General features: G+C 36.0%; 1 protein-coding gene across 1 annotated transcript in view; it reads left to right on the top strand.

Annotated features, from left to right (window-relative positions):
• The first annotated feature begins 378 nt into the window (after window positions 1-378).
• LOC129219898 (LIM domain only protein 3-like) overlaps window positions 379-13864 on the top strand; it is a 54511-nt gene continuing 41025 nt past the window's right edge. The window contains exon 1 of the mRNA XM_054854212.1: window positions 379-629. The gene's annotated coding sequence lies outside the window, so the exon portion shown is untranslated. The remainder of the gene's footprint in view (window positions 630-13864) is intronic.

Raw genomic sequence — 13864 nt, 5'->3', positions numbered from 1 at the left:
AGTTTCGTTCTTAAAATGTGTTGAGCTCAATTTTTAAAGAAAAAAGAGGAGAAAAAAGAGAAAGAAAAAAAAGTGGAAAAAAACTTAAATTTCTAGAATTTGGACAAAAATTACCTTTAAAAGATAACCTGGAGCGGAAGACGCAGAAACATCCTTTTCCCTCCCTCCCCCCCCCCCCCCACCCCACACAAATAAGACTGAAAAGTCAACGGATTTGTTCACAGCTGCATTCAAAGTCACCGAATATGAAAAAAGAAAACCGCAATGTTTACCAACAAGGGAACATGTCCGCCAAAGCGCTTGGCGACGAAGCCACTTTACAGCAACCCTAAAAAAGCGCAAGCGCCGTGGAGAAGGAGCAATTTTACTCCTCTCCTCAGTCAAACGCCGACCATTGTCCTCTCCGGGTGTTCGCAAGTTAGTAGGAGTCACTGAGTTCTCTTTTCACGTGAGCATCTGCGGCGGAAATTTTAAGCGACATGACTCCGAAATCGATCGATCTCACTGAGTTCTCACAACAGAACGTGCTTTTTATGCGAACATAAAGATCGTTTTCGGAACAATATTTGTGGAATTAACTGATCCCTGATTGCTGAGCGTAGAAAAATCATTCCAGCATCTTCTGATAGGTAAGTGACTTTTTCATTATGAGTTGAGCAGTCTGTTTTGAAAGTGGGGAATTCCAAAGAAAAGACAAATACATAAATAATACTTGATTTCGTTTCTGCCGAATTCATTTCCAATCAAAAATTGCAGCCGAGTAATTATTCCATATTTCTAAAATTTATTGCGTAAAGTTTAGTTTTCTTTTTCAGATTTCATATTTGATGTCAGATTGAACAGTCAGGTTTTGCTGGTTTATATATCGAAGTACAAGTCTTAGATAGTTTTCGCTGCAGTTTATTGCGTTAATGTATTGCTCGCTTTAACTATTTTTTTGAGCAATCACGATTGCTTATTGTTCTCACTTGACTGTTTTTTGGCGTCCTATCATTTTATTTTCCCACCGCCACCCTCCGCACCATCACCGTCGACCGGCTCCTCACGATGCTGCTCCTATAGCGAAAGCCGTCTCCAGGTTACGTCAATATCCTACACACACGAGCATACACACACGCACATACAAACTCACACACCTACACACACATACACATACACACACACGAACGCCTACACACACACGCGCGTACACACACACGCGCGTACACACACAGCACTGCATACACAACATGCACACGCATGCATACATACACACACACACACACGCACGCACCCACACACATGCGCCTACACAAAAACACGCGCATACATACACACGCTCGTTATTGCGAAAAACATAATTTGAATTCAAGATGCCAAAAATTCAAATTTATTTATTTATTTATTTATTTATTTATTTATTTATTTATTTTTTGGAAAAAGAGAAGGCGACAGTGATTTAATTTTGAATACAATACTATTATTTTTAATCAGATTTCATACACAAATACCTGCGAAAGAAATTGAGATACTTTCTTGAAACGAGAAAGTGTTGATAGATCTCATCTTACTAGAAAGTCGCCCGTCAAGATATGACGGATGAAAATTACTTTTCCATTTGAACAGAGCAATGGGGTTGTTTCCTTCAGTCAAAAATAGTGCTTTTTGTCACTAAAATTGGTAGAATAAGCAAAAAATAAAAAATAAAAAAATAACATGGACCCAGAAAATACTTTCATTTTCCCAACAGTTATTTTTTAATTATTTTTTTAATGTGCCCGATTATTGAAACAAGGCGTGATCTTGATGACATCACAAATGATGCAATTTGCCGCATCTTTCTACCGCGATTTTGCGCTATTCCACGTTATGATAATCAAGAAGCGAATTAAAATTGCGCTCTACGCTTGCTATCAACCCTATCGTTGCCAATACACTTGAGTAAAGATGCGGATTAAATATTTTGCTTTGTGAATGGCAACACAGAATGGCATTTCATCATTTGTGATGTCATCGGACAGAAGCATAAACATTAAAAGCGTGCCGATTTGAGTAATTTTTTTAAAAATATTAAACTTAAACAAATTATTTAAAAAATGGTCTGATCCTATGTTTTTAAGCGTGCTCTTTCAGAAAAAAATACTTTTAAAATTTGGGAAACGACCCCATTGCTTGTTTGGTGATATTTTGATGGTTGAAATTTTAACCGAACTCCAGTGGATTGTTGACCACTTCTTGGTTTCTTTATTCCCCTGAAATGACATTTTTACCAGTAAAACAGTTAAATTGCCGGATTCAGTTCGGCCTTGTCAAAATAAAGAATTTCACTGCCTGTCAAACACAAACAAGAAATATTATCACGTTGTCATGCCGTGGTGCAAGTTTCATTGTTGATGACGTCAGGAGCGTTACTCGATCAGTGAACTCTCTATTATATATATGAGAATATTTAAAGTTATCAAATTGTTTTGAGCTTTCATGTATTCTTGATGGTTTTGTGAGAAAAAAATATTACAGACGAACGTTTACCGTTGCGTGATAATTGCGTATTTTAGTTTGTTAAAAGTTTGAAAAATCGTTAATTCTTTTTTAAATCCTGGAAGCATTTGACAATATTTAAAAAATGAAAAAAAAATGAATAAAAAAAAAAACAAACCAAAATTTCCGATGAACATAAAGATCAAGGTTCTGTGCTCATTTTTGAATCCGATACTCAACAATATTAAAAAGTCATGTGACTGGTGTGACCAATAAAAAGTACAATAGGAGTTGACAAGGCGCGAAATATAAACGTTAACCTAATCCCAAAGTGAGATCCGTAAACAATGCATACTCATTTGTATGATCATTTTAGATGTCAAAAATTTAGAATCGAGAAAATTGAAAATCCTGTTGTTTAAGAGATCAAGTTTTAGCTCCGAACAGTAATTTTGAGTTTATTGAAATGCAATCCCTTAACCTCTTGCAATAACAAAAAGTAGACTTGCCATAAAACGACTTGTACTGTAAAATCACTTATTTTCCGCGAAGTGTAATTTTCGCGAAAATGAAAGATAACAGCGATTTCGCGAGTTGAAAATTTCGCGCTTTCACAGAGCAAAGTCGAGAGAAAAAAATGTTTCGCGATGTTTACATTTCCGCGATTACGACGAGCTCCAGAAAATTAAAACCTCGCGAAAATAGGTGCTTTTACACTAATTTATTAAAAATTGGATGCTGTCTTGTGAAATTTATTATTCTTTATTCCGATATTGTTTTCGATGATGCAATAATATACATTTGTAACTTCGTCGCAGTAAAATTTTTTAAAGTACTAAGATTTTTTCAAAATGCTCATTTTTACTTCCTTTTACAAAAAAGGAAGAATTGTATTCGCGAAAAACATTTTCACTCAAAAATCGACCTTCATTTCCATTTTGCTCACCCCCGAATGAATGTAGTTTTTTTTCGGCTCGACCATATGTGGATAAGTGTCTCAGAATGTATAGACGCGTGAAATATTCATTTTGACGATTCCCGAGTTAGTTTACAACGAGTTTTCTCCTGACGTCTGTACGCATGTATGTGCGTATGTATGTCGCATAACTCAAGAACGGTATGTCCTAGAAAGTTGAAATTTGGTAGGTAGACTCCTAGTGAAGTCTAGTTGTGTACCTCCCCTTTTGGTTGTATTTGGGTGTTTCTAAGGGGGTCTTTTGTCCCTTTTGGGGAGGAAATCATTTATAATTTCGATGTAAACTCAAGTGGTGTTACAATTTGGCGGACACTTGGCGATCTATCGCCAGTCTTTTGGTCGCCAAGTTTTGTCGCCAACTTGGCAACAAATTTGCCTTTAAAAAAAAATCTGGTTTTAATTTGGCCACTGTTGGTGATATTTAGAGAGTAAACTATTGATTGAGTCACATTAAAATTACCAATAATAGAGAAATTACATTAAATTGGAGTAAAAGGAAGTCATGTAAGGCCCACATCAGTTCGTTTTATTAACTATTCTTTTTTTAATTTATCGTTCATTTGGAAGAAGAGTGACACAGTACGAAGAAATGAATTTTTACAGGAGAAGCGTTTGTAGTTGAACTCTTTAGGCAATTTGCATCTAGAATAGTAAGTTCGCTGTCCGCACTGTTAAAAATTTTCCAGAAAATTTACGGTAATTGTTACTGGCATCCATATGTTGCCAATAACTATTACCATAAAAATCAAATATTACAGTAAAATCTTACGGTTTCCTCGGTAGGCCACAGCAACCAATTGGAGCTGGGATCGCTTATTTCTCCGGTATAAATTACCTTAAAAATCAGCGATGCTGTAAGTCCACCATTTTACAGTAACAATTACCAGAAAATCTTCCTGAATTTTTAACAGTAGTGCTCTCCAGTGTTTAATATTGGAACAAAAAAATCGCATTATTTCCCAAAGAAGGTAACGACCATTGAAGGCCTTTCTTGCCAAAATAAATAAATAAACAAAAGGAAAATTAAAAATTTCGAATTGTAGCACTCTTCCTAACGCGCGCGAGCGATATAGGTTATCTTCTCCTCAATAGCTCTCTCCATTTATTGATGCGTATAAAACGGAACTTCAAAGTTCTGCAGTACGCTCGAACAATTCTTATACATATTAACATTTCTCTAAATTCTTTGTTGCCTATCACGAGTTCAGTATCGCTAGGTGTTTTCCTCAAGGCGTGGAAATACTCCTTGACATTTTTTAGAGGAACGAAATTCATTTTGAAGGAGTGAAACACACGAAACGGAGAAGACCATTAATATTAATCAATGCAATAAAGAAACTTACAGAAAGAAGAAATGCCTACTATTTTGATTTTAAACATTTATAATGTTCAACAGTCTAAATTTAAAGATATAGAACATTTAATCGAACATATTTAAAACATTCCTAATGCTTTTTGGAATACGATGTTAAATTTTTATATAAAATACAAAGAGTGAGCTTTTGACTGAATTTTTTATGCATATTTCCGTTTTTAATTGCGTGAAATACGCGCGGAGAGGCATGAAAAATATTATAATGAGGTATGACATATTAATATTAATTGAGTCAGAACATTTTACTCTAAACTCTCAGACCGAATATTAGTTCAGAGATGTGTGCACTCAGAGATCAGGAGTTTGTTTCCATAATAGTCGCGTTCAGTTTTCTTTTACACATCCTTTGACATAATTTAAAGATGATTTTTCTCCCAAAATATTTGAAATTCAGAGTAATGTGAAGTTTTTTTCTCGGTGTTTTACGTACAGATTCCAGAAAAGTCAAAGAAAATCTGTTGGTGTTTGCGCATTTTTATCCAAAAGCTCCATTCTTGCTTCAAGAATTTGGTAAAACTAATTAAATTGAAATCGTAAATACAACGTTAAGATTACACAAACATAAAATAAGAAATGTATATAGCGTGTTTCGCAGAAGAAAAAAAAGTTTTCACCCCTCAATATTTATTTTCTTTTAATTAATTTGTTTTTGCATTTAAAAAGGGTTTCCTTGTAACCATTAAGCATGTGTTTGCAATTCTTATTGCAATTTTTAACGTTGTTTTACGGCGCAAAAATAAAAATTAGGGGAGCTATCATGTAAGGTCAATTTAATCTGCTAAAAAATAGTTTTATTTGGCAAAAAGTGGAGAGTTGCAAATAGTTTTCTTTAACTTTGGAGTATACCTAGTCATTAGATGTAGGTTTGTGCATGCTCATATTTTATCAATCAGTAAAATATTCGGGGTTACATTCCCCCCCCCCCCCCTCCGGAAAATGTGACCGGCGTTCTTGGTAAACATTGAATCTGTATTCAGTAAATTACCGCCTAATAGCCAAGGTTTAAAGCAGAAATACATGAAATACACCGCAGCTCAGTCATTTCCAGCCGAGGACTGCAGTTTCGTGCTTATTAGCACTCATCAGCCCGGCATAGGAAAGTGACTGAGCTGGAGATGGAAAACCTCTTAAGGAAGCCAAGAGTGCCAAACAAACTGGTAGCTAATATAGAATTAGCGCAGACCAGACGAGTGACCTGAGCTGGCGGTGTATTTCATGTATTGAACCTGTGTTTACGTTGAATCATCATGTAATTTTCGTTTGTATTTAGTTTTTTAAAAATCTGTCCCAAACATTTTACGCCCGTTTTTATGTTGGGAAAAATAACCTTAACTTTTTGAAATGGAAACTTAAATAATTTTTTAAAAATTTTTATTTGGAATCAGACACCAGTGGTATTTTTTTTTTTTTTTTAATTTTCAATTTTGATTTTTAACACTTTTGTTAATTACAAAAATTTCATTTAATGTCATTATCATCAGTAATATAAATAATACATTTTGAGGAAAATCGTGAATTATAGTCGGTAATTTCAGTAGTGTGTATTTCGATACATTGTTGAACTGATGTAATGTTATCAGATAGTGTTATACCAGCCAAATGAAGCACATTTATTATCTCCAGAGTCCCTTAGTGAATATATAGTTGCTTAAATATCCAGCTCTTAATTTTCAAGGCTCCACCGAAGAGGGATTTTAAAGCAAGCCATATCGCCCGAAACCTTTTGCAGTTAATCCCCATTTCCAGCTCCAAAACCCATTTCCGCTGATTTATTCCGAGAGAGAGCTAATCAAAACCCATTCTCCCGTTAAAAAGGATGAAACAGTCGATCTCAGCAGTACTGTATGCAGATCTGAATAAGAGGGAAGAAAAAAAAAATCTCATTATCCTTATATCCCATTATAAATCCGCATTACAGAGAGGGAAAAATGGGGATAATCAGGCCGATCCATTAAACGTGACTCATCCGAACAAAAGAAAAGGAAAACTTCAAACCGCAGAGAGTGAGAAATATCACACTTGCAGTCTTGTAATCGTATCCGTGACGGTGATTGCGTTGCTGTTTGGTGGTGTGGGATGGAAGAATTGTGTACATATATTAACTCGTCCAAAAAGTCAGGCGGGATTAGTTTCGCTGCGTTATGAGAAGGGAAGAAACTTTCTGCTGAGTTAACCGTCTGGATTGTGTTCTGGATGCCAATTTATGGGAGCTGAGGCGGGGAGAATTTTTTTAATCCGCAGAAATTTTGTTCCAACACGTTCCGAAAGGTTGTTGTTTTGACGGGGCTGTCGGAGGAATTGTCACTTGCTGATCGAGACGTATCACTCACCAATCCCAGCCAGGGAAGCCCAGTGTTGCCAGATGGTCAAATCCAGATTTCCCCAATTTCCTTCCAACTTTTCCCCAAAAAGCGATGTTTTCTATCAAAATTCCCCAAATTCAAAAATTATTTTTCCTCTAATATTTTCATAAAATGAATCGACTTCCTCTAATATTTTTGTCTCTTGAAATTTTTTTTTCCCCCAAATAGCCGAATTTTCTTATAAAATTCCCCAACTTTTTTTTTGTCTTTATCTTTATCTTTTTTTTAATCTTTACTAATAATAAAACTGAAAGTCTCTCTGTCTGGATCTCTCTCTCTCTCTCTCTCTCTCTCTCTCTCTGTCAGGATCTCTGTGACACGCATAGCACCTAGACCTTTCGACCGATTTTCATGAAATATGGCAAAGAATTAGTTTGTAGCATGGGGGTGTGCACCTTTAAGCGCTTTTTCGAAAATTCAATTTTGTTCTTTTCCTATTCCAATTTTTAGAGATTATTTTAGATTATTTTCCCGAGCAAAATTACCATAAGATGGTCGACTAAGTTACCAAGGTATCATAATGTGGAACCGTTGCATGAGCAAGCCAATTGGCGAGAAATTCATCATGCATTATTTGTAAATATACAGGGGAACCAAAATACCTTTTAATTTTCTACTACGGGCAAAGCCGTGCGGGTGCCACTAGTCATAAAATACAAGCGCCTGGCCGAGAGATAAGAAATAACCAATTTTTTTTCTCCCCAAGTTTTCCCCAAGAAAAATTTTTTTCCCCAAAAAATTCCCCTTAAAACCCATTTCCCCCAAAATTTCCCCCAGAGAGCACCGGATTTTCCCAAAATGGGGAAATTTCCCCCCAATCTGGCAACACTGGGAAGCCCTGAGCTGAAATTTTTTGGTTTCGCGGAAAGCCTCATTTCGCCGAATGGAACTCCAAATTTTGCTGAATATAACTCCAAATTATGTGGAATGATGATAATTTTTCCGAATCGTTCACCAGGGGTTTAGTCAGGTTTGGGCACTAAAAACTTGGTAGTGGGAAATTCTCATTTACGGAATGAAACACCAAACTTTGCCGAATGATAAAATGCGGATATGCACACAAAGGTACATATCTAATTTAAAGGAAAATTCGGGCATGTTTCCCGATATTGCAATTATGTCTCCAAATTTGCCGAATCGTCAGACAAAGTTTGCCGAAATAGGACGTTTTTGGGAGGTCACAGTCACCTCCCGTGCCTCCCCCCCCCCCTCGGGGGGCTGGCTTCTCATAGAATCGGACTAAAACTAACCATATGGCCCTCCAAAATTTCGTCTGGCTACGCCACTGTTTAGGAACAATACCTTCGTTTAATCCACGATAAGCAAGAAAGATGTGACATAAGAATTGTTTTAGTTTCAGTGTTCCATGTGGAAAATAGTCAAAAAAATGTTAGAATTCATTCGACGATTCTCTCTTTTTTTTTTTTTTTGCTATCAGCCAAGAATTTTTTTTTTAATTCCCACTTAAAAAGTGCACAAGTTTTAATAAATTCAATATTAAAAAAATTAGTTTTTTTTTACATAAAAAATAATTAGAAGCTACAGGAAACAGATATGTATTTCAAACAATCGAAAGCTCTAGTTGTAACTTTTTCGAGAATGACCTGGTAATTTTATAAATGGCAGTCCTGCCACGAAATATTCAAAGAGCACTCTGGGGGGGGGGGGGGGCATACTCAAATTCCGATTCTCCTATATTTCTGCTCCAAAAATTCACGTGGTCCTCGCGTGCTGCTTCCTCTCTTTTTTTCATTCACATTCATTTTAACCCATTCCTCGGTTTAGTTGTCCATAGACTTATTTTATTGATTGATTTATTTATTTTTTATGTCTATCGATCATGTTTTTATCTCTACATCACGTGATGAAATACGGACAAAGGAAGAATAATACATGAACTACGGATTGTTTGTAAGTTAGAAACTATAGCTTTTAGATGGAAGTTCTAACGACACTTAGCAGAATAACCGATTTTTCGTACAACTTTGTCTATAACCTACGAAATCTTTCTTATTCTATATGTAAAAGATGTGCTATTAAAATGCATGGAGCTCTGAAAATTATGTTTTTGTATGCATTGATTCAGACGATCAACTAAAACTGGACAAAATCTATTCTTGTCATAAAATATTGTATTCCTAAGAATGATAAGAGTTTTGAAAATATTCTTGGTTTAAAATGCACGCAAAGAAGTCATTATTCACGTTCTAAAGATCTTCTAAGTTAGATGACTTTCCTTTTGGAAAGTCAGCAAACCCAAAAAAGTTAGTTTAACTGAAACTCTACCGATGGCCGAATTAAATATTAAGCATTTTCGATCGCTTAAAAAATGGTTTTATTGCAAGATGAGAATATTTTGTTTACGAATTTAAAAGAACTAATTACCATTTCTAATAAAATAATCGATTGTATTTTTTCCCAATACGAGAAAACATTAAGATGGACTTTTTAACATACGTCGTGGATTTATTTGAAGTAAGAACTTCGAAGACAAAGAACAAAATGTTTCAAATATTTATGAAAAAAAATTTGCATTGTCCTTCAATTTTCATTTACTTACATTTATCCAGCAAAAGCGAAAATGCTTCACCGAAACAGAACTTCCTCGAGCTGTTTTCGTCGAACTATCAAAAACACAAAACGGAAATCTTCTATATGATAAAGAGTTTTAAATGAAGTCTTCTCGCTGGGAAACAAACGCAAATGGAAATATTATTCTCAAATAAAATATCAAGCAACAAAAGACTGCTTTCTTTTCCCCCTCAGCTGCGCGCCATGCAGAAGAAGTAAAAACAAAAATCCTAGGCGCTGTCTTTTTTTCAGAGACATTGTTGAAATTTTTGCATTTCTGCTTCGTCTCAGACAATAAGACGAGGGGGATGCATACTATCCATCAAATTTGAGCTGTTTATCGTTAAATATACATAATACGGACCACTTTTGCAATTTTCCATAACAAAGTTTTTTTGAGCGTGGACCGGTGCGTGGTTTTTATACAGCGTCGAGAAAGACAATTTGGGGCTCGCATATTGTTTTTGCGAGGATGGATGGTGTAGTCTTTTATGCGTAAATTATGATAATACCTGCGGTAAGCGCTGTGGATGAAGTTGTTTTCGGTAGTGTTTATTCCGAGAGCCCGCCGCGTGCATGAGAATCGTTTGGAGTTCTTGTTGTGGAATCTGGCAACCGAAACAGGGTCTGTTGCCACAGCTGATGAATGAGCGTTTATTGTTTTGTTTGAAGTTGTTCGGTGTGTTTCTTTGCTCTTATCTAATATATATATCATAAAAACAAGAGTTCTGTGGCTTAAAATAAAGTGACTGTTTTTGTCTGTGAATAATGCAAGCTTAAATAGCTGTCATTTATTTTTTCCCACTCATTTTTACTTCCTTTTACAAAAAAGGAAGTATTATATTCGCGAAAACATTTTCACCCAAAAATCGGCCTTAATTTCCATTTTGCTCAGCCCCAAATGCATGTTGAGTTTATTTTTCAACCCGACCACACGTGGATATGTGCCTAGAAACGTACAGACACCGCGAAATATCTATTTGACGATCCCCGAGTCAATTACAATAAGTTTTCTCGTTACCTCTGTATGTACGTATGTATCTGCGTATGTGTGTATGTATGTCACATAACTGAAGAACGGAATGTCCTAGAAAGTTGATATTTGGTACGTAGACTCCCAGTGGGTTCTAGTTGTGCACCTTCCTTTTTGATTGCATTAGAATGCTACAAAGGGGGTCTTTTGCCCCTTTTTGGGGGGAAATCATTGTTAATTCGATGTAAACTCAAGTGGTGTTATAATTTGGCGGGCACTTGGCGATACATCGCCAGTTTTTTGGTGATTTTGGGCTTGGCGATTTTTTTTAAAAATCTGATTCCAATTTGGCCACTGTTGGTGATATTTAGAGAGTAAACAATTAAATCATATTAAAACTACCAATAATGAGAAAATGACATTAAATTGGAGTAAAAGGAAATCATGTGAAGCACACATCAGCTCGTTGTTTTATAATTGATTAATGAATACTAACTTCTTCGCCGTCAATAGGAAACTATTTTCAAAAAGACTTCCTTTCAGTTCTTTTAAGAGTAAGTAGGTGGATGTATAGTTTAATGTGAAATAATAAACGGTAGCAGGATTACGTTTGCAATGCATTTTCATTTCACGTGTGTGCTTATTTCACCTCGAATGCATTTTTTAAGTAATTAAAGTTGAGTATTCAAATAAAACAGTCGAAAAATAATAAATTTTAAAAAAAAAGCTTTCCGCTCCAAAATTTAAAATTGTTTAATTTAAAATTGTTTATAATGTAATTGGTGTGTCTATGTGGATTGATAAACTTTTTTTAAATTTTCAAGTCTTTTGCCGAAGATGTCAACAGTATCCCATATGCATTTAGGGTTATACGCCCTTAGGGTATAAGTACAGGTATAACGCCCTTTAAGGCAGTTATACCTGTTTGTTAGGGAAACTAAAACTGTACAGGACTGTTTCGAGCACAACCAGAGTATTAAAACCCCACTAGAACGCATGATTTCACATCAATTTTTGCTTGCACATATGTAACTTAAGTATTCTTTATGAGCCTACCCCAGGTAGCATTAACTCATCGGATTTTGCTCGGCCGATCATCGACTCCTCCTAAACTCATCGCGTAATGCACGCTGATATCGTTGCGATCAGAATCCGAGAACGGTTTTCGATGAGCTGTTTTTTATCGGAAAACTATATCGTTACGATCAAATTTTTCGATGAAAATTTGCCGAGCTGCATTTCATCGGAAAAAGAGATCGTAACGATCAAATTTTCCGAGGAAAATTTGCCGAGCTGCATTTCATCGGAAAAAGAGATCGTAACGATCAAATTTTCCGATGAAAATTTGCCGAGCTACATTTCATCGGAAAAAAAGATCGTAACGATCAAATTTTCCGATGAAAATTTGTCGAGCTGCATTTCATCGGAAAAAGAGATCGTAACGATCAAATTTTCCGATGAAAATTTGCCGAGCTGCATTTCAGCGGAAAAAAAGATCGTAACGATCAAATTTTCCGATGAAAATTTTCCGAGCGAAATTTCATCGAAAAACAAAATCGTAACGATCAAGTTTTCCGATGAAAATTTGCTGAGCTACATTTCATCGGAAAAAGAGATCTTAACGATCAAATTTTCCGATGAAAATTTGCCGAGCTACATTTCATCGGAAAAAGAGATCGTAACGATCAAATTTTCCGATGAAAATTTGCCGAGTTACATTTCATCTTAAAAAAAGTAGGTCGTTTAAATTTTCCGATAAAAATTTTCCCAATCTAAAATTTTTGGAAATCTCCCAACTGTTAAAATAGGATAAATTTTATTATTCGAATATCCGACTATTGATCAAACGTAAGGCTATACGGATCAACATTCAAGTTTGGGAATCGGAGGAAAAGTGACTGAGACTTTGACTCCGAATCCGACTCGTGGATTTTGGAAGGGTTTACTCCAATTTGCTGCAAAATCAATTCAACTTTAACTCCACGATTCCAACGCCGATTACCTCACTGGAATTGCGAACAAAATGAGACTCCGGCTCTTGAATGATTTCTCTCTATCTCCAAAACAATTCCACTCCGTTCAATTTGACTCCCAAAATTGCCGACTCCGACTCTTCACTAGCTGGCGCCATAAGTATATTCACTGAATAAAATTCTCAGAAATCTGTCATGGCCTTGCCACCCGATAGATGGCGCCACAAATGATTTTCGATTTAATACATTATTTTCCGCCATGGAGCGAGCATAACTTGTCTAGTGGTTAGCATAGGAATCTCGTATTCCAGAGGACTAGGGTTCGATTCCCGGATAGAGCGACTATGATTGAACTCATGAATCACGCTCATCAAAAGTTGTTAAATTAGAAATTAATTAAACAAGTTATTAAAAAAAATAATATATATTAAGTAATTCCCAAATGACGTCATCCGAAAATACCCCTCCTGCAAGATTTCTTCCCACTGTTATTTTTTTTTCCTCCTTGCTTGTCCCTATATCGTAGTTGTTACTACTTCTCATCGTATTTTCATCCAAAATTCATCGCCTCGGAACAGCACTGCTCGTATATTGCTCCAAATCTCATCGTATTTTTATCCAAAATTCATTGCCTCGGAACAGCACTGCTCGTATATTGCTCCAAATCTCATCGGTATAGCGAGCAAAATTCATCGGATTCCGATGATCGGATTCTACTATTGCCGATGAGACATATTGGAGCAATTTCCGATGAAAACTCATCGGAATCCGATCATCGGCCGATCATCGACCGATCAAAGTTTGATCGGATTTCGATGAACGGCCGATCATCGGCCGATGAGTTGATGCTACTCGGCCTCCCCAGAAAAAAACTACTGTTACGTCTCTGATGACTATATCCTTCCTACTTACAAAAGTGAGCCAACAACAAATACCATAAAAGATGTTTAAAAATTCTACGAATTTCGACAATGAATTAACAGACCGACCTTTTGTGGACACATGTCCGCATTTTGTGTCGTCGACTCCATTCCGATTTCCATAAATGATGACAACACATCAGCTCACACAGCAATTTAAATACGACCCGCATGTCCTGATTTTATCAATTAGTTTCATCATTCAGCATTGACTTGAGCCATCCCGCATGCTCTAACTAATTTGATACTCTGATTC

Source organism: Uloborus diversus, chromosome 4 (assembly GCF_026930045.1).
Source record: "Uloborus diversus isolate 005 chromosome 4, Udiv.v.3.1, whole genome shotgun sequence".
Lineage (NCBI taxonomy): Eukaryota > Metazoa > Arthropoda > Arachnida > Araneae > Uloboridae > Uloborus > Uloborus diversus.
The sequence above is the reverse complement of the archived record's forward strand: the minus strand, read 5'-3'. Positions and strand labels throughout refer to the sequence as shown.